Genomic DNA, 25863 nt, shown 5'->3' with positions numbered 1-25863 from the left:
CCCGCTTCCCCCGCACCTAACCTCTGAGGTCCTAGTGCCCCTCATACTTTATGCCCGCGTCCTCATTCCCCTCCTTACTCCTAACGCCCAAGTCCCCACCCTTCCCCACACCTGAGACCCCACTCCCCTTCCCACAGCTAATGTCCAAGTTTTCACTCCCCCAGCACCTTGAGTCATCACTGCCCCTCCACACCAAATGCTCAAGTACTCACTCCTCCCATACCGAGTCCCTGCTCTCCTGATACCTGCCTGAATGCTCACTTCCCCCAAACCTGATGAGCGTCCTCACTTCCCCCTTCACACAGGAGTCCCCACTCCCCCTCACACCTAAAGCCTGACGCTTCAGAGTGATTTACAGAAATAACACATAATACAAATAAACATATAACACTAAAACTGAAAAACAGGCTACATAAAACAAAATTAAAACATTTGATCCTCTTGCATTGAATACTTATAAACCAGTTGTTTACACCTCAGTTCAGCCCCATAAATGGGATTTTAATATCCTCTCTTCATTAACCATTAAACATTGCAACACAAACTGCATCAGAAGTGGGCCTAGGGGGTAATGGGGACTATTTTCCAGCCATATCAAGAGCAGGGAGCGATGGTGGTGACTGGCAGGAGAGAGGCACCCAGTGGCACTTTTAACTTGCTCCTGTAGCTGTCACATGCGCCTCTTCCTCCCGTGAGGATTGTAATTTGAATGGCACGAAAGAAGCACCGGTGACAGCGGTTGGAGCAACTTAAAACGGCCTGTGGGCGCTGGCTCTGCAGTCCCGCAGCTGTCAGACCATGAGGGCGATTGGGGAGGCAAGATGGAAGCAAGACACATTTTCTGGGCAGGTCCTTGCCCCCCCAGGGCAATGCCACTGTGCTGCAGATTGCTGCAAAGTCCGTGAGCACTTTTCCCGGCAGACTTTACATCAGTTTCTCAAAGGGAAAAGTATGCCTGTGACTCTCAAAGGGGCACGCGGGTGCACACCGACACGGGCGGGCGCGCACTCAGGGACGCGGAGACTTTATAACTTGTGCCCAATATGTGCGCACGTCATAAATCAGCCTGGGCACCTGTGCACCCAATTTTAAGTTTCGGCGCATCCAGCCGCACATATTGGGTTTCTGCCCCGTAAGGCGGGATATTTTATAACGGGCGGGCGCCCACACCATGACCGATTTCACCAGTTCGTCCACCTCTTCTCCAAGTGTAGGGGTAGCTCCTCCAAATCCCCCTTGTTTAATAGCTTGTAATCCCCTCAGTTACTTCAGAGCCTTTAACCCCTCAGGGATGGCCGTTTTTGGGTTTTTTGTTTTTTTTTTAACTTACATCGCCTCTATAGCAGAAAAAGAATTACACAGCATTGGACCTGGGCGTGCGTAAGTATTTACCCGCGCATCTCATGGCCACGCCCAGAAATGCCCGCACCCCGCCCAGACCACACCCCTTTTTAAATCCAAGTGAGATATGCCCGTGCACCTCAGGGGGGGGGCTTTGAAAACTCGGCACGCGTAAGCCCGGTTTGTGCGCGCATCCCGTAATTGATGCAATCGACGGGGCTTTTAAAATTCACCTTTATGTGCATACTTTTCCTTTTAGAATTGCCCATGGAAAAAGTACCTGCAGAGATTTACACCTGCTGATATTTTTCGCCTGAAAAAAAACAATGGGCATAATTTTGAAAATGCCAAAGTGCAGGTGTTGGTGCCTCTCCCGACCGAACCCTGCCTGTCTTTTCTTCTGGGTAAGAACAGGCGCACCGGGAATCCCTGCACGTATTTTTCCCTTCAATTTTCAGAAAGCCTGTTTAAATGGCTTTTGAAAATTCCCTCCCAAAGGAGTGAAATCACAAGCAACTAATTTATCTGATGGAAAACTCGGTTTCAGCCTGGACTGTGATGTCACAGACGTCTTTAGAATGGGCTCTGATCAGCGCAGAAGAGACGGGGAGCTTCGCCTGCGCTCCGCAGGCTTTTACTGATCAGTGGCGGCCTGAGACTAAAATTACGCCGACCACCACTCACCTCCATGCTCTGCAAATAGGCAGTTACCTCACTCGCCCCAACTCAAAATCCAGTCAATTATCAGTCGTGCTAAAGCAGGAAATGAACTGCCCCTGGTTGCTGGCATCAATAATTTAAATCAAAACTCATAAAAGTCCTGCCTTTTCCTGCAGTGTAAATGAATGGGATTCTAAGTGTCCCTTAAAGACACTATAATTGCCAGTAAATTAACATCCAATGAAGATTAAGAAGGACATTTGTCTTCTTTTACTGCTGCAGCGTTTCCTACCAAAGTGTCTTTGTCACCCATTAGGAGCCCCTTGCAGAGAACGCTGCAGAGCAGCTCATGCACTGGCGCAGAAGCAGTTCTCTCAGTCACTTCTTCCGGTTAACGAGGCTCTTTTTCTTGGTGGGACTCAAACGGGGTTTATTTTGTTTGTTTGTTTTTTTTTTTACAAAGATGCTCCCTTTTAAAAAGTGCTGCCCCAGGAGAGCTCTCGGGTTGTGGGCTATTCTCTCTAAATGTGTTTTTATTGTTTGGCCTATGAGTACTTATGGGTCCTGGAGAGAGTGAGAAGTTTCCATTCCCATCCTGCCCGACGGCTCAGCTTCCGCTTCCTAGGTGGGCCAGGGTTGGGAACATTACAGAGGGTGGGCACTTCAACCGGCTGGCTGGTTGAAGTGCCCACTTATGCTGAGTCCCGTAGGGCACTGAAGTGTATGCCTCTCAGTCCCCCCACTATGGCTGCAATGCTTTAGCTGGGAGAGGTGGGCGTGGCCCCCATGGCTAAACATTGCAGTTGTGGAAGACCTGGGTTTGGTCTCTGAGCTTACTATCTGCACATCAGGCAAGCGGAGGCTGGGTATGGAGCGTGTTCATAGCACCCTGGAGCAGGGGGGAGAGGGGCACGGTGGGATGGATTGGGGAAGAGAGAGAAATCCCAGCCATGGCGCAATAGAAACCCATACAGGTAGGATTCAGGGTGCACACGTATCACGCTCCAAAAGGAGCCACAGTCTGTGGCTGTGGTACCGAGGACTAGGTTATAGATGGAAAGGGTAGGAAATTAAGAATGATGTGGGGGAGAGGGGAGGAATCGCAGCTGGAAGTGAATGAAATTCCCTGGTGCTGTAGGCCTCACAGCGTCGTTTTTATTTCTCACGGTGATGGTTTTGTTTCTGCCTGTGTAAGTCGCTGTGAGCTGTGGAGCATGGGGATAATATATTTTTAACAGTAATAATAGTAGTCTCAGCAGGTTCTAATTGAACACCAAACCAAAAAGGGAGCAGAATAAAATCTCTGAAAGAAAAAATTGAAATGGAAATATTGGCCTTAATTTTCCATATCCTGGATGGCTCTGATGTGCTGGCCAGCTTTAGAGCAGGGCGCTGACTAGTTACTTCTTCATACATAGTGCTACCATTGCATTCACAAGTAGTAATAATGAAAATGCACAACCAAAACACTCATCCCCAGCAAGACACAGGCAGAGAGGAAGGTGGAAAAAGAGAGAAATGTACATAGGCAGAGCAATGGGAGGAATGAGAAAGAGAGAGTGAGAGGCTGAGCGAGAATAGCTCAGCTACCATACACCCTATCGGCCCACCCACTCTGCCTAGTTGCCCTCTATCAACCAGGCTGCCACAGGCCCTACTTGATCTCCTTCCCAATCCTACAATTACTATTATTTATCATTTCTATAGCACTATCAGACATACAATACACATAAAACACTATCCCTTCTCCTTAGAACAAGACAGAACAGCCGGACAAATGAGAGAGTTTGGGACTTTCTTTATTATGGATAATGGTTAAAACCAACATGGGCATGACCAGGAGAACCAGGGGTTTAAGATGGAAGATGTTGCTGGATCTGAATGAGGCCAGTGAGGGAGCAGAAAGCTCCAGCTCAGAAAATTTATTCCAGGTGGAAAGAGCAGAGTTGGGCATTAGTGATGGAAGAGTACCTCCCACTGAATCTGCTACAAGTGGTTCACGCCACCACTTTCTTCCAGAAATAGGCAAGAAGCCATCTTCAGACACTGCAAAGGCTGAAAACCTGGATGTACCTCTGGATCAGGATTCTTCTATTGGGGGGGGTTGTTTGAGACAGCACCACTGTAAGGCGCAAGGGGATTACGCACAAGGACTCTCAACAACCACACGACCCTACTACAGCGACTAGCAGACATTGGCATCACAGGATCTGTGTTGAACTAGTTCAAATCCTTCCTTGGAAACAGGTTTTACAAGGTAAGGATCAACAACAAAGAATCACATCCAATCAGATCTAATATGGGGGTACCCCAAGGATCATCCCTGTCACCCACCCTATTCAATATTTACCTCCTCCCACTCTGTCATCTACTCACCAACCTCAAGCTAACGCACTTCCTATACACGGATGACATACAGATCCTCACCCCCATCTCAGAGTCACTCCACAAAACATGGTCCCAATGGAACAGCCTCAACCTCGTCCTTAACACCAACAAGACCGAAATCCTTCTAATAGCTCCAGACAACTGTATTCTGCTCAACCCCCCAATTTCTTCCCAACTCTCCATAACATCTATTGACCACACACCGCATGTAAGAGACCTTGGTGTGCGGCTCGACAATCAACTCAACTTAAACAAATTCGTAAACAACACCACCAAGGAATGCTTTTTCAAATTGCAAGTATTAAAAAAACTAAAACCACTACTGCACCTCCGAGATTTCCGCTTGGTACTACAATCTATCATCCTCCCGAAACTGGATTACTGCAACTCACTCCTTTTGGGCCTACCCGCTAACACAATCAAACCACTTCAGATGGTCCAGAACGCGACGGCCAGGATCCTCACAAACACCAACAAAAGGGAACACATCACCCCTATCCTTCAGAACCTTCACTGGCTGCCAATTAAATTCAGGATACGCTTTAAAGCCCTCATGATGATCCACAAGGCTTTACACAACATCTCCCCCCTCAACCTAACCTTCCAACTTCAGCCGCACACTTCCAATAGACCCATCAGAAGAGCGTACAAGGACATGCTATACACCCAGCCGGCCAAAACCTCACTAAGGAAACGCGCCCTCTCCACAGCTGGTCCTCCATTTTGGAACTTGCTCCCACCGGACCTCCACCAAGAACCCTGCCCTTTGGTATTCAAAAAGAAACTAAAAACATGGCTATTCAGTCAGGCGTTCCCGGAGAGCTAAGGTCCGATGAATGGCGCTTCATAGACGTTGCTCCACTTAGTCCACTGTAAATATGCTTGAATTGTACTAATTATGTTAGCTAATCATGTTTTTTAAATGCATTCCACTTGTTCACTGTAAGTTCACATCAACCTTGTTCCAATGTATCCGCCCCTGGGGCGACAGTTCAGTTCCATGTAAACCGGGGCGATATGCATTCTATACAGGAACATCGGTATATAAAAACTAAAAACAAATAAATAAATAAATAACAAAAAATACAGAGAGGGGGGGGGGGGGGAGTTTCCAAAAGGAATTGCACAAATAACCCCTAGTTTTATGTGTGTAAATGGCCATTTAAGCATTACCAGGGGGGATTGTGAACATAAAGTGATTTTGCACATACATTTTCATGCACAAGAAAGAGTGTTCCGGGAGAAGGGGGTTAAATTGGGGAGAAGACATGATGTTCAAAAGTATGCAGAGTTATGCCTGCATTTCCGGACATGTCCGTACTGGTTCAGTACATCCTTGCAAATTTCAAAGCGGATTTCTGTGCATAAATCTTCTTTGATAATTTGGATTAAAGTCTGCAGGCTGCTTCAAAATTACCCTCGCAGTGCCCGCCACGGTCTGCAGTTCCAAAGCCAGAGTATCTTTTACTGAAGATAAAAGTAACATCTGGATAATACAAAAACAGAAAACTAGTTTAGCTTGTTACCTAGTCCATTAGCACAAAAATACAGTGGTGGTGCTTTTACTGTGTGAGAGTGACAGAGGCACTGCTTTGTGAGGCAGAGCAGTGGAATGGAGTTTCAGAAGCAGTGAACACTGATTTTTTGTTTGTTTGTTTGTTTCTGTCTGACTCTGTACAGTGCACTGCTTATCTGCAGACAGACTGTGGTGAAGTGAAACATGGCCTTGCCAGCCTTCTCAGTTTATTCTCTTTCGCTTTCTGGTTTTTTTTTTTGTGTGTATGTGTGTGCAAGCCAAGTCAGTCAGCAGTGCACAAACATGGACTGTACATGTGTGTGTGTATGCGAAAGAGACAATTTTCAGTGAGTTACACGCATAGTATCGCAGCAATTATTGAAAGTCATTTGTGGCAAGAGAACCAAAATGAAGGGCAGGGATCACATGGTAACTTTTCTGAATATGTGTAACCTGCACGGAGCTGCTGTTACCACTTTGAATAAGAAGGAGAGGGAGGAATCTGCACGGAGCGGCAGTTACATCCCTGAATGGCTTGCTGGGCAGATTGGATGGACCTTTTGTTTTTTTGTTGCCATTCACTATGTTACTATGTGCATGCAATTCCATACATTCACACCGTATCCACGTACTGTTAATCATTTAGAGGAGAGGTATTCCAGGGAGTGAAGTCTGGGCTGAGTTGGAGAACATATAAGCATCTTTTTTTATTTTTAAAAAGCATGCGCGTATATTCTCTCAGCAAAACTATACACACCAAATAGCAGATGTAATTGTGTGCGCATAGTTTTGCCTTGGATAAATTTAAAAGCAAACTTGTGTGCGTAAGTCCACTTTTTGAAAATGGATGTAACTTATGCGCAGATCTGCTGGCTGACTTATGCAGGGTGTTACAAAATTGTGAGCCGATGAATGTTGCAATATACATCCTAATGGCAATAAATAAAAAGGGGCTGCTGTGAATCATGTGGAATTATCTTGATTTTTTTATTTTTTTTTTATTAAATCGTAACAATGTACAGCCGTACAGTGCTTGGCATATACCTGTGACCGTCGGACCCCTCTTTGTTGTATTCATTTACTGATAAACATTTGCTATGCTGCCTCTTCCTAAATTAATCTCAAGGTGGATTACAATCAAAGTGATTCTGTGCTGCAAATGCAGATTCTGGGATTTATTGAGGTCTGGCTCTCTGCCAGCAAGACGGTTCGTTTTAGAGAGTGTCCAGCCTTCAAGCTGGTTTCTGTAGGGAGTCAGCAAAAAAATAAATAAATATAACTTCTAGTAATCTTTCTAAATTTAGAAAACCATGACACAACCTCAGCCACTGTGGGCACGTCCTCATCGATCCCCCCCAACGTCGCTTTCCTCGGTGGCGGTCAGAGGCCCTCGTCCTTCGCGACTTAACCCCGGCCATTTGTGGCTGGGAAAGGGGGGATGCCGGGAGCACGTTGCACTGAGATGAGATGGCGAATGCATGAGCTTTTGGGAAGCCTGAGCTTTCGAGCCTTTCATTCGTCCGACTTGTAGAACAAGCCTCTGTGCCGCCAGCCTGCGAGACAACAGCATGAATCTCCTCCACCCGTCAGAAAAATTAGAGGTGATTGATAGACGACTGGTAATAAAATGTCATATCTTATAGATGTGGAAGGACCACGGTGCCAGTGATAAAGTGAGATTGGTCAGTTTTGACAAACATGCCTCATAGCTCCATTATTGACCGTGGGAGCTGGTATTGATTGAGCTGCCAGGCTTATCGTATTACACAATTATGATATTAGATTTGCATTTTTAATTCCCTTTAGAAGAAATTGGCCTGGGACAATGATGGGAGTAAAATGTTAAGATGGATCCAGCTTCTTTGAAAAAAAAAAAAAAAAAAGGAGAATTCCGAGGCTTTTAGGAAGATGCTGTCATTGTTAGACAAAAGTTTTACTGATCAGAAGCATGACAAGGAAACAATGAAAATCTAAAAACCAATAAGCTCTGAAGGAACTTTATCAAGACAAGAACCTCCCAGGGGGGAATGAGCCAAGACAGGAGGGCTCTGAACACTGGCTAGCAGGAAAAGGGAACCTGATTATGTCCAAGGGCTACACAAAATTCCTCTAAACACAGATGTGACCTGCAGATTAAATACCAGAACTTCAGATGTACCTTTTGTCTTATGCTTTTGTTTTTGAAGTAGACATCCCAAGGGTAGCACAGAGCCCACTTACTAATATCCACAGATCTCCTTAATGCTTTTTGTTTATTAAAGGGCACCTGAGGTTAAGCTCAGCATTAATGGAATCTGTACCTTTAAGAGATACTTCACCGCAATTATTATTTTATGCAAAGGTGTTTAACTCACATTTGTTTGGATGCACCAGAAAACCAAAAATCAAACCTGCCCAGAATTCAAACGATCACATCACAGCTCAGGATAAATAGAATATCTTTGAGAAAAAAAACTGTAAGTGCCAAATATTTCAGGTATTAATACTCTCAGTTTGGAAAAAGTTTTACACTTTTCCAATATGTAAAACTAAAGTTTCAGTCAAGAAGTTTGTGGGCGATGCCTTTTATTAGACCAACTTATGAACTTAATGCATTTCTGACTAGCTTTCGAGAGCTCTGCTCCCTTCATCAAGGCAGTGCAGAAAGACAAGGCAGATGTTGACCAGTTTTATTTTCTTTTAAATGGCTTTTCTCTTTTCCTCCTTTGTACAGCTCTATGCGCTGCCATCCATCTTGAATAAAGCAGTGTGGTTGCCATGTTAATCCATTTGGGTAATGCATGAAAAAAAAAAAAAGGAAGCAGTAAAATCTCAGAAGGTAAGGATAATGAGCACAGGGCATCTCCAAGTGAGTGCAGGGATTGTGGAGCTGAATAGTTGGTGTGGATAGGCAGACAAGTAGGCCTGTATGGTCTTTTTCTGACATGACCTTTCTATGTTTCTCTGTTCCATAAGTCAGCTTCCTTAGAATTGCATTTGATGACGGGAACCATATGGTCTTGAAGACTCATGTACCACAATCTCTTGTATTGGTCCTTTGAAAGGTGTCACAACTTACAAACTCCAGTTTTCTTCCGGACCGATATGACAACTAGAAGTCTACCTTATTAGATGGGCACTGTTACTTACTTTGTGTACTCTTGAAGTACTGAGCAGTGCACCAAGGGTACAGACCTTTTTTAAGTCAATGTCCCATTCACATCTCTGCGTAAGAAAGACCTTTTGAGTTTTTGCTGTAAACTCATTTAAACTATAGTTGTGGATGCAGCAAGCTTTACTAGCAGACAAGTGCCCGAACCTGAAGTTCGATATCTGGAACTATAGGATGGCCGTGCCAAGTTATTTGCTAAGCGAGACTAGTAATAATGAACCATTTTTCACTCGGGTGCTATAAAGCGACAAAACGTCAAGAACTTTCCAAACTGGCAACAGCCAAATTTGGTGAGATTTCTTTGCTTTTCAGTTGGGAGTGGATCCCACCCTGCGCCAGCGGGACTGGTCTGGAGGGCTACACTGGGCACTTGTGCCTCAGGTGCACTCTTACTCCACTAGGACTATTCAAAGAACCGAGGAAGGGAATTTCTGCATTAGGTAATGTATGGTAGGTTTTTTTTCTGTGCCAAAGTTTAATTGCTGATATGGGAGTGCAGCAAGTTGTGGTCAAGTACAGTTTAACAAGCTGGCTGTCCTCCTTCTTACACCAGGGACCTCATTCATCACTGTCTCTCTCTGTGCTCCCTTTTCCGGGCTCATTAACTTAAAAAGGTTCTTAGAGTTTTCAGTTGTACATCTAGGTCCTGCATAATAACTAATGGGCCAACATTTGAAAACCATTAAGTTGGGGATTTGATGGAAGGGAAGGGGGATGCATTAATCTCCAGTTGAAATGCTTGGAAGAGGGGGATATTTAGGAGGAAGAAAGTTGAAAAATGGTTGCAGTTCTGGCCAAGTAAAAGAAAATCTTCATTCTCAAAACGACTATTGGCAACTCCTGGGCCATTTCATATTCAAGCTGATAGCTAATCATTTTCTTCCTCTGGCTTTTGTTGTGACTGGCCTAGCTTTATAGTCCATTATTCTGAGGAGCTCATCCTGAATAGCTACAACTCTACACCACTTTTCCTCTCAATGTACATAACTCAAAAACATGTGCCTTATAAAAAGACCTTAATGCCTCCAGCAAACAATACTTTAAAAGAAACAGACAAATTGAAGAATGAAAAAATGTAAGAAGTTAAATTAAAAACATCTGAAATAATAATGAGGTCAATATTCAGAGAACTGGCAAGTGACTGCTGGCAAGTGACTGCTTCTACCAGCTGTCTCAGTGGTCAACTCTGGAAGTCACCACCACCCACTTCGAGCCTTGCTGCTCCCACACCATGCTTTTCAAGTGGTCGGCCAGGGACTGGAGAGCTTGTAGCTAGACCACATTTTTCCCAGCTGCCTCAGTGGTTGACTCTGGAAGTCGCCACAACCCACCTTGGGCCTGAGTTGCTCCCACCCTGCATTCCTTGAGCTTGCTGGCCAAGAAGTGGGGAGGTTGCAGCCCATCTGCGTACTTCTCCCACCTATCTCTGAAGACATTCCAGCCCCCTTTGGGCTTCCACCAGCTGGCCAGGAGGTGCACAGCATAGCATTATCTCAGATCAGTACATTGTTCCCTCTGACTCCACCTCATCTACTCTTCCTGATGCTAATCATCCCCAGTCTTATTCCCTGCTGCAAGCCACTACTAACATCAAGTCTACTGTCCTCATTCTCTACACTTGTTTACCTCGCCTGCCATTCTGCTCTTCAGCTTCAAAGTTTTCTTCCCAGCCATCTCCACTCTCCCTGGCAGCGACTCTTCCTTTTTGCTGTCATCACACCTTCACCTTTCTTCTCCATATTCTCCTGCTCCTCCTCCTCCTCTCGTTTGAGGATATCAATCCCAATCCTGGCCCTCCAAGGCAACTTTCACCCCAGCTGCTGAATATCAAATCGTTATCCAATCTTATTTCTACCTCCCTCCTCCCTCCCTCTTCTCTTCCTTCCTCGTGCTCCCTGTAGAATGCCAGCTCTGTTTCCAACAGGCTTGCTTAGGTTCATGACTTCTTTAGCTCTCATACCCTTCATCTTCTTGCTTTAACTGAGATTTGGCTTTCCCCTAGGGACTCTGCTTCAGTTGCTGCTTTCTCTCATGGAGGTTATCTTTTCTCCCATACACCTCGCACAGTAGGCCGCAGTGGTGGTGTTGGACTCCTCTCCCCTTCCTGTAAGTTTCAACCCCTTTTTCCACCTCAGTCCCACTCTTTTTCTTTCTTTGATGCCCACTCCATCCACCTGTTCACCCCACTACCTCTCCGGGTAGCTGTCATTTATTGACCACCAGATAAATCCCCCTCCTCCTTTCTCACCGACTTTGATTCCTGGTTTTCCTTCTTATTTGAACCATCTTCCCCTTCCCTTACTCTAAGGGATTTTAAATTCTATGCTAATGACCCCTCTGACTTTTATGCCTCAGAAATCTTTGCCTTAACCGCCTCATTTGATCAGCTCTGCTCTACCATTCCTACTCACAAGCATTACCACTGCCTTGCCCTTGTCCCTTTCCTCCACCTGCTGTTTCTCAGACTTCGCCACCTCAATCCTCCCTATCTGAGACCATCATCTGATAATGTTTACACTAATCCACTCTCCCCCACAGCTTTGTCCAGTCACCACCAACACATTCAGGAATCTCTAGGCTGTCGACCCTTGAATCCTCTCCTCTATTGCCTCATCTCCTCTCCTCCACTACATTGTCTGAATCAGTTGATGAGGCAGCTTCTTCTTACAAAGCTATACTCTCCTCTTCTGTAGATAATCTTATCCTTTCTCTTACTTGTCCTGTAAGGCGCACCAAACTCCAACCTTGGCTTAGCCCCAGAATTCGCTGCCTACATTCCCTTGTTCTCTCTGCAGAATGTTTCTGGCTAAAATCCTGTATGCATGCTGAGTGCATGAATTTCCAATTCATGCTGACCTCCTATTCTGCTGTAGCTTTTGCCATGCAAGACTACTATGTTCATCTCACAAACTCTCTTGCGTCTAACCTTTGCCCTGGCTTTGCCACACTCAGTTCCCTCCTCAAACTACCTTTGCTTCCCGTCTTCCCTCTCTGCCCAGACTATGACTGACTACTTCCATGACAAGGCTCACAAAATTAGTCTCTAGTTAGCAACCAGGTCACCTCTAACTTCCTCTACCACACCTCATTCCTCTACCCTTCTCCTGACCCCTGCCACCCTCTCCTTTTCTGAAATCACAGTGGAAGAAACTGCCCATCTTCTATCCTCTTCCCAAATCATTACTTGTTCCTCTGACTCCATTCCTATTCAGCTCCTCAGCTTTATTTCCTCTGCAGTCTTCCTTTCCATCTGTCACATCCTCCCTCTATCACTTTCCATTGCAGCTGTTTTTGCTGCCTTCAAACATGCTGTAATCAATCATGCCACCCCTCAAAAAACCCTCACGGGTCCCTGTTTTATTGGCCTTGTACATTTCTGGACTTGATTACCTCAATGCAGAATATATTTATCTGCCACAGTATATGCTCTTCAGGTGGGACAGAAAGCTGCTGCTGCTGCCAGGGTGTTAGCAGGGGTCGGCAGGAATGAACACAGCTCCCCATTTCTGGGTAGATTGCATGAGTTGCTGGTGGCCTGTAGGCTAAAGTTTAAAATTCTCAGAGTAGTCCACAGAGTTTTCAATTCAGAGGCGCCATACAGTATTTGTATACTAATAAAAATGTATACTTCAAATAGAAAAGATGTTAAGTGGCCCGACTAGGCCCAATCCATCTGAAGCTTTGTGTTGTTGTCAATATGTGTTAACCAGTAAAGGTCCTATAAAGAAAATTTATTTCATTCTGTTACAGGGGTTTCTTGGCCTTCTTTACAGGAAAGATCTCCATCTCCTATAAGGGCATGTAATTCTAACCTTCAGTTGTCTTTAGACCAAGATGATTGGATTAAACTGGGCTACAGCGCATAATTTGTCTATATGTATTCGCCAGAAAGAATTATTGTTCCGTATTCTTCCCTGGATCATCCACATGGTACTCGGTTCTCTATGCTGGAGAGGATGTGGAATGGTGGGTTAGTTCTTCCACAGTGGTGGCAGTATTGATATGTTCAAGCTTTTTGGTCTCTTGTTGAACGTAAATGTTTTGCTATTTACGAGAGCAGTGTTTTCTTTAACACATTTTTTTTTTTTTGTTTACTGGGGGTTTGGGTCTTTCGTGATGTTCCCCTCTCTCTTAGATGGAATTGTTCTCATGTTCATACAGGTTGCCAGATTCACTGTTGCTCATTTTTGGAAGACAAATCTTTGGATGGCTTATTGATGTCGACAAGTTGCAGAAGCCACTGTTCTGGGATGGATTTCTGCGGGACTAAAGAAGAAACCTGACCAGTATGAGAAAACATGGCAACAATACTGGGACATGGAGAACTGATAAACTGTACGTTTTGTTTATATTTCTCCTCGTCTTCTTGCCTTGGTCTATGCTGATGTAGTAGTAATTTTGATCTTGCTTATGGTGTCAGTTGCACTATTGTTTATATGCTATGCAAGTTGAGGTTGTTAAATAAAGAGTTTACAAAAAAAAATGTATACTGCAAGTAGACATCTTTGCTCATATGGCAAAAACGCACTAGGTGAAATAACCAAAGATTCTAAAAAGCAAGAACCCACAGGCAAAATGCAACAATCAAAACTGACATTTTTTAATGCCCGATTGAGCACAACTTTCAGGCCGATACAGTACAGTGCGCGCCGGTGGAGCGCACTGTACTGTATCGGCGGAGCGCACTGTTAACCGGCATTTGGACGCGCGTACTGTATCGGTGGAGCGCACTGTTAACCGGCATTTGGACGCGCGTTTTCGACGCACTAGCTTTACCCCTTATTCAGTAAGGGGTAATAGCGCGTCGAAAACGCGCGACCAACCCCCCCCCCCCCCGAAACTAATAGCGCCCGCAACATGCAAATGCATGTTGATGGCCCTAGTAGTCATTCCCGCGCGATACAGTATGTAAAATGTTCAGCCAAGCCACACATTTTACTTTAAGAAATTAGCGCCTACCCAAAGGTAGGCGTTAATTTCTGCCAGCGCTGGGGAAGTGCACAGAAAAGCAGTAAAAACTGCTTTTCTGTGCACCCTCCGACTTAATATCATGGCGATATTAAGTCTGAGATCCCAAAAGTTAAAAAAAGTAAATAAATAAATAAATAAATAAATTTAAAATCAGTCCGGGGCTCGCGGGTTGAAAACCGGACGCTCAATTTTGCCGGCGTCCGGTTTCCGAATCTGTGGCTGTCAGTGGCAAAATTGAGCATCGGCTGTCAAACCCGCTGACAGTCGCTGCTCCTAGTGTCCCTAGTGCATCCCTAGTGTCCCTAGCGCATCCCTAGCGCATCCCTAGCGCATCCCTAGTGTCCCTAGCGCATCCCTAGTGTCCCTAGCGCCTCCTAGAGGCGCTAGGGACACTAGGGATGCGCTAGTGTCCCTAGCGCCTCTTTTTACCACGGCCCAAATTTAAATATTTTGGTTTACTGAATCGCGTGCACAAGACACTGGCCTGTGCGCGCGCCAGGAGAGCGGGCGCTCGCCCGCTCTCCCGCGAACTTTACTGTATCGGCCTGTTTGAGAGGTAACTTGCTTCCCTGAGGCAGGCATTAATCTGCCAAAACACGGGCCTGTGTCGGATGGATGATATGTCCTAAGCACAGCTTTGCTGAATGTAGTCTGTGGCGAAACAGCCATGTCTTTCAAGCTAAATATAGGTTACATGATTTTTTTAAAGAAAAATTTGAAGGGGGGGGGATTTCTAAGAATTGTCTCAAACCAGCAAATGACTGAGAAATTTGGTGCTGTTTCTGACTGTTTGAAGCCCATTGTGTGGCAAGAGATGGCAGATTGCATTGTTGCACTATGATATATCTGATACTGTGTTTGGGTAGTGTATATATTTGGGTGAGAATTATTTTAGAAATGTGTTTATCTTGATTTTTGGACTTTGATAATCTTTTTGATTGTTGCAAAAATATACTTGGACCATGGCAAAAAATGAATAAATAAATAAAATAAAACAAAACAAGCTCAGGGCCTTACAACTTGTCCCTTCCTGCATCAAGTGACACCATCTCTGGGAGCAGCAACTGATCCTATTCTTTTGGGCTTTGACTAAATCCTCAATAAAGTAAAAAAAAAAAAATGTTTCTTATTCAGAGGTGGAGGGGGAGAAGAATGAGAGATGGTGGAGTGAGCCTGTATGTGAGTAAGCATGCGAGTGAATGAGCTCATGTGCCAGCATGAGAGAGCGCAAGTAAGTCAGTGAGTCTCTGAGAGTGAGCATGTGAGTGAGCCTGTGTGTGAGAGACAGCATGTGAGTCAGGGAGCCTGAGTGCGAGCGTGAGAGCAAATGATTCAGTGAGCCTGTGGTGTGAGGGAGCATATGTGTGAATCAGCATGTGTGAGTGTGCACTTGTGATTGAGCATATGATATAGCCTCTGCATGAGTGTGAGAGAGCATGAGTGAGTCAGTGAGCCTATGTGCAAGTGTGAGAGAGTGTGTGTGTGAGGGAGCACATGTGAGAAAATGCTTGTGACTCAGCATATATGGAGTGTGTGTACGAGAATAAACATGTTAGAGAGTGTGCGTATATGAGAGAAAGAGAGGACAATGTTTGTGTGCAGCCCTATCCCTGACTAATCCACAACAATTTCAGGTTGACTGGAATCAAAAGTTCCCAGGTATGGAGCACGGGGAGTTTTTTAAATCCTTATTAGTTTAAATTATTAGGCAGGACCGGTGCTTCCATTAGGCAAAATAGGTGGTTGCCTAGAGTGCCAAGATTTTGGGGTCAGCAAGATCCTGCCAGTATGAGATCCAGAGTGTAACATTTGACCAGCCATGGGACAATCCCGGGATCTGCTGCACTCACCCAAGGACACCGAGACTCTTTGCAGTTTCCACACTGCCATCGGAACGCCACTGCCATTGCCCTCCTTATGTGCACGGCGTGTCCCTACCCAGCTTATCAAGGCCCCATGTCGGGAACTCTGTCTCGGCGCCCCTGATGACATCAGCCATGCTGGGCTATTTAAGCATGGGCCCTGAAACAAGACATCACCTCAGCCACAGGTCTTCCTGCAGCCTTGCAACGTGTGCTGTTTGTTCCACTGTGTTCCTGATCCTGCCGTGTTCCTGTTGCTTGCTCCAGCCTGCCTTGCTTCAGCCCTACCTTGCTTCAGTCTCAGCCTTGCCTCATTCTTACTCCCTGCCTTGCCCTGGTCCTCTGCCTGCCTGACCACATGCTACTGACTTCTGCTACGGACCCAGATCATTCTCTCACCTGTCGCTTGGTTCTGACCTCCGTTATGGACCCCCAACTTCTCCTTACTTGCCCCTTGCCCTGAGCACAGTAACTGTCTGATTGTTGCCTGCCCTGACCTCAGCCTGGCTCTGGACTCTGTCTTTCTGATTACCCTCAGGGGCAGCTGCCTAAGCCCTGATGGCCCCTGGAACCCAAAGGCTGGCACAGTGGAAGGTTCAGCTCAGTCCCAGCAAAGGGCGTATCTGCCAGTTGTCAGCATGGGCCTGGTAGGTTCACCTTCTAGACTGCATCAACCATGCCACCGCCCAAGGGCTCACAACCGTGGCAGAGTGATGCTGAACCAAAGCCCATACTACCATAGAAGGGAAGCGCTGTGCTGGAGCCACTGCCGCCAGTAGGAGGGAGCGCTGTGCTGGAGCCACTGCCGCAGTAGGAGGGAGCGCTGTGCTGGAGCCACTCCCGCCAGTAGGAGGGAGCGCTGTGCTGGAGCCACTGCCGCCAGTAGGAGGGAGCGCTGTGCTGGAGCCGCCCCCGCCAGTAGGAGGGAGCGCTGTGCTGGAGCCACTCCCACCAGTAGGAGGGAGCGTTGTGCTGGAGCCACTGCTGCCAGTAGGAGGGAGCGCTGTGCTGGAGCCGCTGCCGCCAGTAGGAGGGAGCGCAGTAGTTAAATTGGGGGTAGGGTGATTGACTGGAGATTTGCCTAGGGCACCAGATATTCTTGCACCGGCCCTGTTATTGGGCGTTATTTGTTATACCTCTCAAGGCTTAGCTTGGCATGCTTTTGAGAGCTGCTGAAGCATGCGCTGCAGAGAAAACGCACAAGGGAGTCAGACAGATACGCCGTGGGCTGGTTCTGAAAAAAATCCCCCGGGCTGATCATTTTCCTGCAATCCGCCCCTGGTCCACTGGGACAAAATAATTAAAAAACAACATTTTTTATGCACAATTATTTCTAGTTACATTATGTAGTCATGTTCACTCCTGATTGGTTTTCACTGCGAGGCTTTCCCTGATTGACCCGTCCCCCTTTTTTGGCGACAACTGTAGCATTTTTAAACGTCCTTGAGGTGATATCTCTGTACAAACTCTTACATATTAAAATTTTGAAAAGGTACGTTTTTTTCAATTTCTTGTTGTGCCACATGAGTGATGTTCTGTATTAAGTCCTTACGTTTTGTTTTACATTTTCTCTTCTGTAGCTCTTTGAATGGCAATTTATTGTCCCTCCTGATGCAGCCCTTGTGGCGAAACCTGGAGACCATGTCAGGGGACTTATATGGTTGAGAAGCTGTCTTTTTTGTTCAAAATTGTGGAGTTCTATACGTTTAAATAAAGATAAAGACTTCTTCATATAACTCGATGGAAGGACATATTTAGCGTTTATGTGCTCTCATTTGTCTACTGTTACACTACAGAGCGTGCGATATATCTCCGTCTTTCAGTGGCCACCGGGATGTTTACCATTTCAGGCCCTGGAGGGTGAGACTGCTTCAGGACCCCAATACCAGGGGACGCTTTCACAGACAGACAGCTGGAGAGTAATTTTGGAGCACAAATGTAACAAGAAGCAAATGCAAATGGTGGCAAATGATTACTATTGAAGATCTGTGGCAGTAAAGTTACATTGAAACACCTATCCAGAATGTCCAGCCCATGTATTCAGCAGCTTACTCAGGAGAAGATTCTTTCCTTCTGCTGTGGGCCTGGAGATACATTCCAACCCCTATTGGAGAGCCACGCCCCAAGGTTGTCGGCCATTGCAAGGACTTAGCCCCGGGACCCCTGTTTTTTTTTGGGACAATCCAGAAAATAAGATATATAGAAATAGGCTAAAAAATCAGTAAAAACTCAATTAGTTTCCTTAAGACCTGGGCCTCACTTAACATTTTGGTCTGGACGGTTGGATCTGTGCTCTTTGGACAAGGGGGAAAAAAAACAAAACATAGAAAAGCTAACATGAACGACTCGTTGAAATAAACATAGCTACCAAGCGAATAACAGATTTCTGACTTCTCTAGTTTCAAACGTTTGATATTGCCAAGGTCTCGCAAAGCGTTCCTGTTTCTGGTTCCAGTAGGGTCTGGATTCACACGTCCCACCCAGCCGGAACGCCAAGTGTGAAACTAATGAATGCAATGTAGACTACAGAAGTGATGAGGAACGCAGCATCCATCCACATCTACTGGTGTCTTGCTGAAGTGGCCGCTGTAATTAAACAGCACTAATGAGCACAGCCCTGTCTTGTTGTAACATATACTGAAAAAGTCGACGAGGGTATTTTCTGTTTTGCACCTATGTTAAGTTTTGGGAGGGCAACTTTAAAAGCCGTTTATGTCAACAAAGAATTATCTATCTGGGTAACTTAGCTATAACTGTGTGTGGGGAGTTCCACAACATGGATAGTTTTGGTTGGGTTTATGTAAGGTATTCCCAGGGGGTGGGGGGCATGATTTGGATGGGATTGGAAAAAGCACGCATGGATTGTATTTATCACCTCCCAAAAAAGCAAGAAGGAAAAGCACAGCGGTGCATTGTGCCCATGATGATCTCTTCCCTTTGAAATTTGATGCAAACTCCTGGGCTAAAACATTCCAGCAGACTGCAGCAAAGTGGACGGTTTGATCATTGCCCCTTAATTCTTTATTAGATTTCTATTCTGCCGTTCAGGCACTTCATAACGGATTATATTCAGATATTGTAGGTAGGTATGCCACCCCCACCCCCACACATAGCTCATGACATGGCACCATCGTAACAAGGGGAAGCCAATGCAGTGTGTAATAAAGGAAAACCTCTACCTTAATTCTGTATTTTAACTCAGTTCCACATCAGTTCTTCAGGGTTGTGAAAATGTAGCAGAAGTTATTGTACCCTGATGGTACCGGTAAAGATTTCTGACATATACTCTAGATTTACAGAAGACATGATTCCTTGGGGCATGAAAGCACCTGTATGAAGCAAACATAATGGAAAGAAAAATAATTAATCTCCATTAACTTAACTAAAAGCTATTTTAAAAATTGCACAAGAATTTGTGAGAAATCTGGGATTTGTGAGGAATCTTTAGCTATACTATCAGGATATAATCATTTTAGCTACATTTTCACAACCCTGAAGAACAGATATCCTGCACCAGATTTCAAAGGGAAAGTATTGCTGTGGAGGTTTGCGCATGCTTTTTGTGGCAGATGATTCATGGAAAATAACATGCATAGATTTCAAAATACAATCTACATACCTTGTGAGTCAATTTTCAGACAAATTTGGGACTTAGCTGAAGAAACAGCAGGTCTGAAATTTCCCCCAGCTCTGAACGTCTCTAACCTATCCCGCTGTTTAACCAGATACAATTTATTTATTTAACTTTTTTCTATACCGACCTTCATGGTAAAAACCATATCAAATCGGTTTACACAGAACAGGGGTAAACTTTAACCATGAACAATCATTTAACAAAAGGAGCAAAGTTACAATCAACAAGGTGGATAAACTTGGAAGCTTAAATAGCTGGAAAATAGGGTCGGAGGAGGCAGTTAACTAAGAACATAATAAAATTAGGAATTAGGAGATTGTACTTATTAGGTACTTAGAAGAGGTTCCTAGTTCCATGGCTCGTGAAGTATGGCTAAGGGCCATTAGTATGTTTCAGAGGCATACGGGAAGGCTTGACGGAAAAGCCAAGTCTTGAGTTTTTTCCTAAATGTTAGATGGCAGGGCTCCAGTCTGAGATCTGTGGGGATGTTGTTCCAGATGGTTGGGCCTGCTGTCGAGAAAGCCCGGTTTTTCGTCATAGTAAGACGTGTGGCTTTGGTTGGGGGGGCTTGCAGAGTTCCTTTGTATGCTTCTCTAATTGGTCTGGTGGAGGAGTGGAGTCTGAAGGGGATTTCGAGGTTGAGCTGAAGTTGATTTAGCCAGATAAGTAGCAGGCATTCCAGAGGCGGAGCTAAGTTAGCTGGATAACAAAGTCTGATCCTGCCGGAGAACAGTGCTAAAGTTAGCTGAATAGGTTTATCCAGCTAACTTGGTTTTTATCTGGCTATATTTAGCGTGACAACTTCAGCCAGGTAAATTGTCCACTCATCGCAATGCTGAACATTGACCGTCTTATTTTCTGAACTCATCCGAAACACACCCATATGAATGCCTCCCCCAACCATGGCTTAAAAATTATGAGCATTGTAGAACCCCTGCGCTGAATTTTACCTGGATCGAGGGAGGGTCATTTTCGGACAGCAAGTTTACCTGGATAGATCCTTCTTTACCTGCATAAATGGCTTTCAGCATTCCCTATATTTAGCATATGCAAGGTGCAAAGGTCATGCAATAATGATGCATCTGAAGCCTTGCAATTTACAGAATACGTTTTTTGTTAGGTGTTTTGACTTAGCCTTAAGTTTGTCTAAATGAACAAAAATCATTGCATTTGCAAATGCCTGAAAATTAGTACATTTTTATTTCTTATTTGATTAATTTTTTTAAAGCTGGCCCACCACGTAGGTTTTCCAACTGAGAAGCCTACGTTTCATAAGAAGACTTTCTGGATGGTCACATCTTTTGGATGATTACCTTTAGGACTTGATTCATCAAGGTCTTTTCCCATAGATACAGAATGGGGAAAAAGCCTTCATGAATCAGGCCCTTTGGTTCTTCATTTTACAGAAGCATTTATCCTGTGGGACAGCAATGCCAGACCTGACAGCATTGATTTTTCAATACACAATTGCTGGTGAAATATGAAACCCTATTGATTTGAATTTCAGGATCAGTTGCATGTTAGAAACTGCATACATAAGGTATGGACAGGTTCATTTGTCAACTCTTCCAATTGAAGAATAATTGGAAGAACTCAATCATGCATCTGCATTTTGAGATGTTTGAGGTAGCAATGGTCAAATGTAGTCTTTACAACAGGCATGCATGCTTTTTTTTCTAAACTAGTCAATGTGCTTGTCGAATGCTGCTCTTTCTTGTATTCATTCACAAATTTCACTGCAAAGAACTAGATTACCTCATGTTTTCATGAATGATAAAGGGAAGCATAGACTAAAAATGTTTCCATTTTCCCCTAAAAATGCTGTTTTCCCTCCTAAGATTGCCAATACTTCATTGCATATTAATGGAAGATTAAGATAGCTCCACTTTTTAGGTTTTCTTCACAAAGTAAAAACCAGTAGAAATTACAACATTCTGGATAACCTTGGTTGAACTCCTCCCTCCCCATGGATTTCTTATTCCAAAATCACCAACCTTGCTCTCCCCCTGTGCTCCTCAATCCCCTCCCCAACTTTAAAAGTACAAAACTCTGATGTTCCCCCAAAGATTTACCTCCAAAGTAGTTGCAAAGTTATAAGTGTGTGCGTGTGTGTGGGAGACTCACACAGAAATCACACCACACACAGATATTCAGTATGATCTGATAAGCCTCTGATTCTATGGTCAGGTCGAGGCTGTCCATCTGTCTGTCTGCCTTCGTCCTCTGATAAGCAGAAGAACTATGCTAGTTGTGCTGCTTGACTCTGCTGTGCTTCGCGACGCTCGTGGTTTGGTTCACTCTCCTTTCCTGGTGATATTGCAGTTTAGTGTATGGTCTGAGAGTCCCACTAGTAAACAATGCCAGCTCTGTTCAGTACCTCTGAGACTGGAGCCTCTCAATTTATTTTGACAAAATCTCATTATTAAGACCTTTGAAGTATTGACCAACGTGCAACACCTTGGGTAGTATTGCTAATGGTGAGGGCAGTGGATGGGGAAGCAAAGGAATATCAACACCATCCCTTCATCCCAAAGCCATCTTAATTTACTGTTCTATTGCATGACAAAACCCTTGAGAAAGTGGCTTCTCGTCTCTCTTACCACCTGTCCCGAAGCAATACTCTGCAATGGTATCATTCTGGTGGCAAAGTCATTCTTACTGATGCGCTGGAGGTGGATCCTTGGCCTGGTGCAGGATTGGTACGGCCCTCTGGTTGGACCCAGAGAGCGCCTGCCACTAGGAGACGGAGCACACAAGGAGACAGAGGCTAGCTGGAGCTTCACCAATAACAGTCTGGGGTTTCCGCAGGTTGAGCCCTTGGGTACCCGGCCACCTGGACTTAGGTGGGCCTCTGGAGGTCTCCCGGAGAGGTATCGGAGAGGTGTGCCCACCACGAGCAAGGGTGCGCAGGTGATGCAGAGTAGAGAAGCTAGACCTGAACCGGAAGCTCTGGAGACCTCAGAAAGGCAATTGTTTAGAGAGGTCCTCCGAATGAGACAGGCAGTGCCTGCAGGTCTAGCCATGTGGAAGCCGCGGTTGTTATCCAAGTACGTTGGCCCGAAGGTCACTGGGGGCCAGAAGAGCATGTCCAAGTGAAGCGCAAGGGTCAGAGCCAGAGTATCAGTCCAAGAGAGGTCAGACAAAGCGAGGGTCAATACCAGTATCAGTCCGTGCATAGTCGAGGCAAGATAGGGTCAGTTCCAGGCGGCAGACAGTAGAATGGTCAGGCAGGCAGAGATCAGTACCAAGAAGTCAGTCCAGGTAGGTACTACCTGGGAAGGACACAGGAACAAGGAGATGCTGGGACTGGAGACACTGGAACAGGAGACACTGGAACAGAGGCAAACTAGCACAACAACGGTGTTGACCCGATTGCCAAGGCAAAGAGCAGTAGTCTGAGCCCCGCTTATATATAGGGCTCAGGTAATGTCATCGGGGTGTACTGCGGATGGGTTTCCCGCCCTTGGTCCTTTAAATGTCCAGGAGTTCCTCGCATATGTGCGCGCTAGGGGGCAAGACCAACACTGTGAAGGACACCGAGCCCCGACGCAAGGAGCACTGCGAGAGTGAAAGCCCCAATGGGCCTGGAGACGCCCAGGGATGCTGCGGATGCGCAGCGCTGGCGGAGGCCCCAAGTGAGGAGCTGGTAGACGGGCACACCAGGTGAGCAGGCCCGGCCGCGGCACCAACACGGCCGGGAAGCGCAACACTTACCCATTCAACCATAAATCTTCTTCCTGCCTTCTGCTCCCTGATCTGCTTTTGGCATCATGGCAACCAGCATACTCTTAAATTGCCTTCAAGACTACATTGGAGTCTTCTGTTCTGGTTCTTTTCCTTCAGCTGCATGAAGTTTTCTGACTTTCCAAAACAAAAACATAACCGAGTCTTGGCATATAGCTGCCTGGCTTTCATATTGTTTTAATTTCATGTTTGACAATTCAATAAGCATGCAGCATTTACTTCTGTTTTGACTTCCACTGAGAATTGTAGTCATTTATTTTAAAGGGAGAGAGAGAGAGATGGCAGCAAATTGTCAGGAGGACATGTTGTGACATTGCACCATGGGAATACCTACTCAGCCAACTTCAAACAGCTGGTAATTTATCCCAGACCCACTGCGAGCAAACAGATTACCCCAGATTATTATATCCTTACAGCATGGAGATAACGTTTGTATAAATTAGACCTTCAGGTTTCTTACACGGGACTGTCTTGTGACATAATAGGTCTTATGTGATCAATTTAGCAATTCAAATTCACTTTTTACATGTTTTTACATGTTTCGTTACTGAATAGTAAACATGTATTAGGGCTAAGAAAGGTTCTTCCAGTGATAACATCATAGTTTGATGTTTGTGTAGGTGTGTGTTGTGTCTCCAATAATTTGTTTTGTTTAATGTCCTATCCATACCAAACTTTCAGGACATGTCAGGGAGGACATAAGGACTTTACCAGGTGAAGGTGGGGGGGAGGTTGGATTCATGCATGTGTGTGGTGGATCTTGGACGCATGACTTCTGGTTTTCTAAAAAAATATATTCTTTAAATCCAGGTCATTGTCTTTTTTTCTTAAGCCTCTCACTAAGGAAAAGAATGTCCCCTGAGAGCTGTCATAAAACACTTTCCTATAGCCCTGTATCAGATCAGCCATAAGGATTTCTGACAATCTTGGTGGTTTCCCAGTGGGTGCCTGAAACAAGAGAAAAGAAAACGTTATGCATTTGTTAGCTACTGCTGATTTCTATAGCGTTTTTAGAATTGGCATGATGTACTGGCAGTACTGAAGCAGAGTATAAGATATTCCACTGACAACAATTGTAAAAAAAACTAATTTAGCACTGTTTTTCCTGTACAGATCATGGTGTTCTTCCAGTAAAAGAGCAGTCACACTCAAATTAGCGATGCTAAAAGAACATGCAATGCTTCTGCTATTACATGGTATTGATTGGTAAGCATGTAACAAGAATAATTAACCCTCTGCAAGTTTGTACTTGCAAGGTATGTAAATCAGGACAGCGTCAATATTACCTTTGGAAATACCTGTTTATGTATTTAAGTTTTAATATACTGTTCTCTTCAATTACTATAAATTCAACGCGGTTAACAGAATAATTCTATTCACATAAGTATAACATACAGTGTAAAAACATAAACATCAATCATAAAATCAGTCATAAAATAAACAATCGTAGAAAATATTACATATAGTCACTATAACCAGTTATCATAACAACCTTGTTCAGAGTTAATTTCATAGAAACAGTAAGAAGTAAGGATAATACTTGGAACTCTGAAATGGTGTATTGCAGAGTTTGGATTAATTGCAGTTGGTGATACGTATTATTAGACTACCATAAGAATTATCCAGAGGAGAATTCACATAAGAACATAAGATTTGCCATACTGGGTCAGCCCAAAGATCCATCAGCCTAGTATCCTGTTTCCAACAGTGGCTGCAGTTAAATAGGGGGCTGCAGAGACCTTGACCAATTGTGGATGGCCCCTGTGACTGGATGACAATATCATTTAGGGGAAGGGAATACTCTAGTTGCGTGGAATGCTCATGTTCTGTGCTAGGTGCTCTCTTGGTTCTTGTTCCTATATTGGTGCTGGTGTATATAAGAACATTGGTAGCTCAAGGTAAGTTACATTCAGGTGCCTGAGGCAATGAAGGATGAGATGACTTTCTCAAGGTCACAAGGAGTGGCAGCAGGATTCAAACACTGGCTTTCTGGTACTTAGCCCATTGCTCTAACTACAGAGATTACTAACTGAAGACTCCTCAACGAGTAAAAATTATCTGGGCATCCGTGGCATCTTTAGCTACAATCAGTTGCTCATAGTTTTGTGCTAGGTTAAGTTTTGAAAAGACCTACCTTCCAGCAAGTGTGGTGAGTAGCTGGTTAATAGCAGGCACAAGGTGTGGTCGATCTTTAAGTGCCTTGTTAACAGTGCACTTATAATCTCCGCAGATCTGCACATCTCTATTTTGCTTTAGCACTGTTACAATGGGTGAGGCCCATTTTGTTAAGTGTAACTGGTTCTAGAATACTTTGTGTTATGAGATGCTCGATCTTTGCCTTGATCTTAGAGCACAGTGCAAAAGGCATATTCCTGCCTTCAGGGGAGTGGGTGCAATTCCTGAGTCCAGGTGGAATGACACTGTGCTGATCCCTTGTAAGTTCCCAGTTCCTCAAAGAACACCTGAGGAGATTCATCCATGATGTCCTTGAGATGCTTTACCAGTAATGACATAGACACCTTGACTTCTGATTCCTAAAGATGTGAACTGGTTCTTTCCCAAGAGGCTCTTGTATTTACCTCACATACTGTAACTG

Source organism: Rhinatrema bivittatum, chromosome 5, assembly GCF_901001135.1.
Source record: "Rhinatrema bivittatum chromosome 5, aRhiBiv1.1, whole genome shotgun sequence".
Lineage (NCBI taxonomy): Eukaryota > Metazoa > Chordata > Amphibia > Gymnophiona > Rhinatrematidae > Rhinatrema > Rhinatrema bivittatum.
Note: the sequence above shows the minus strand (reverse complement) of the source record.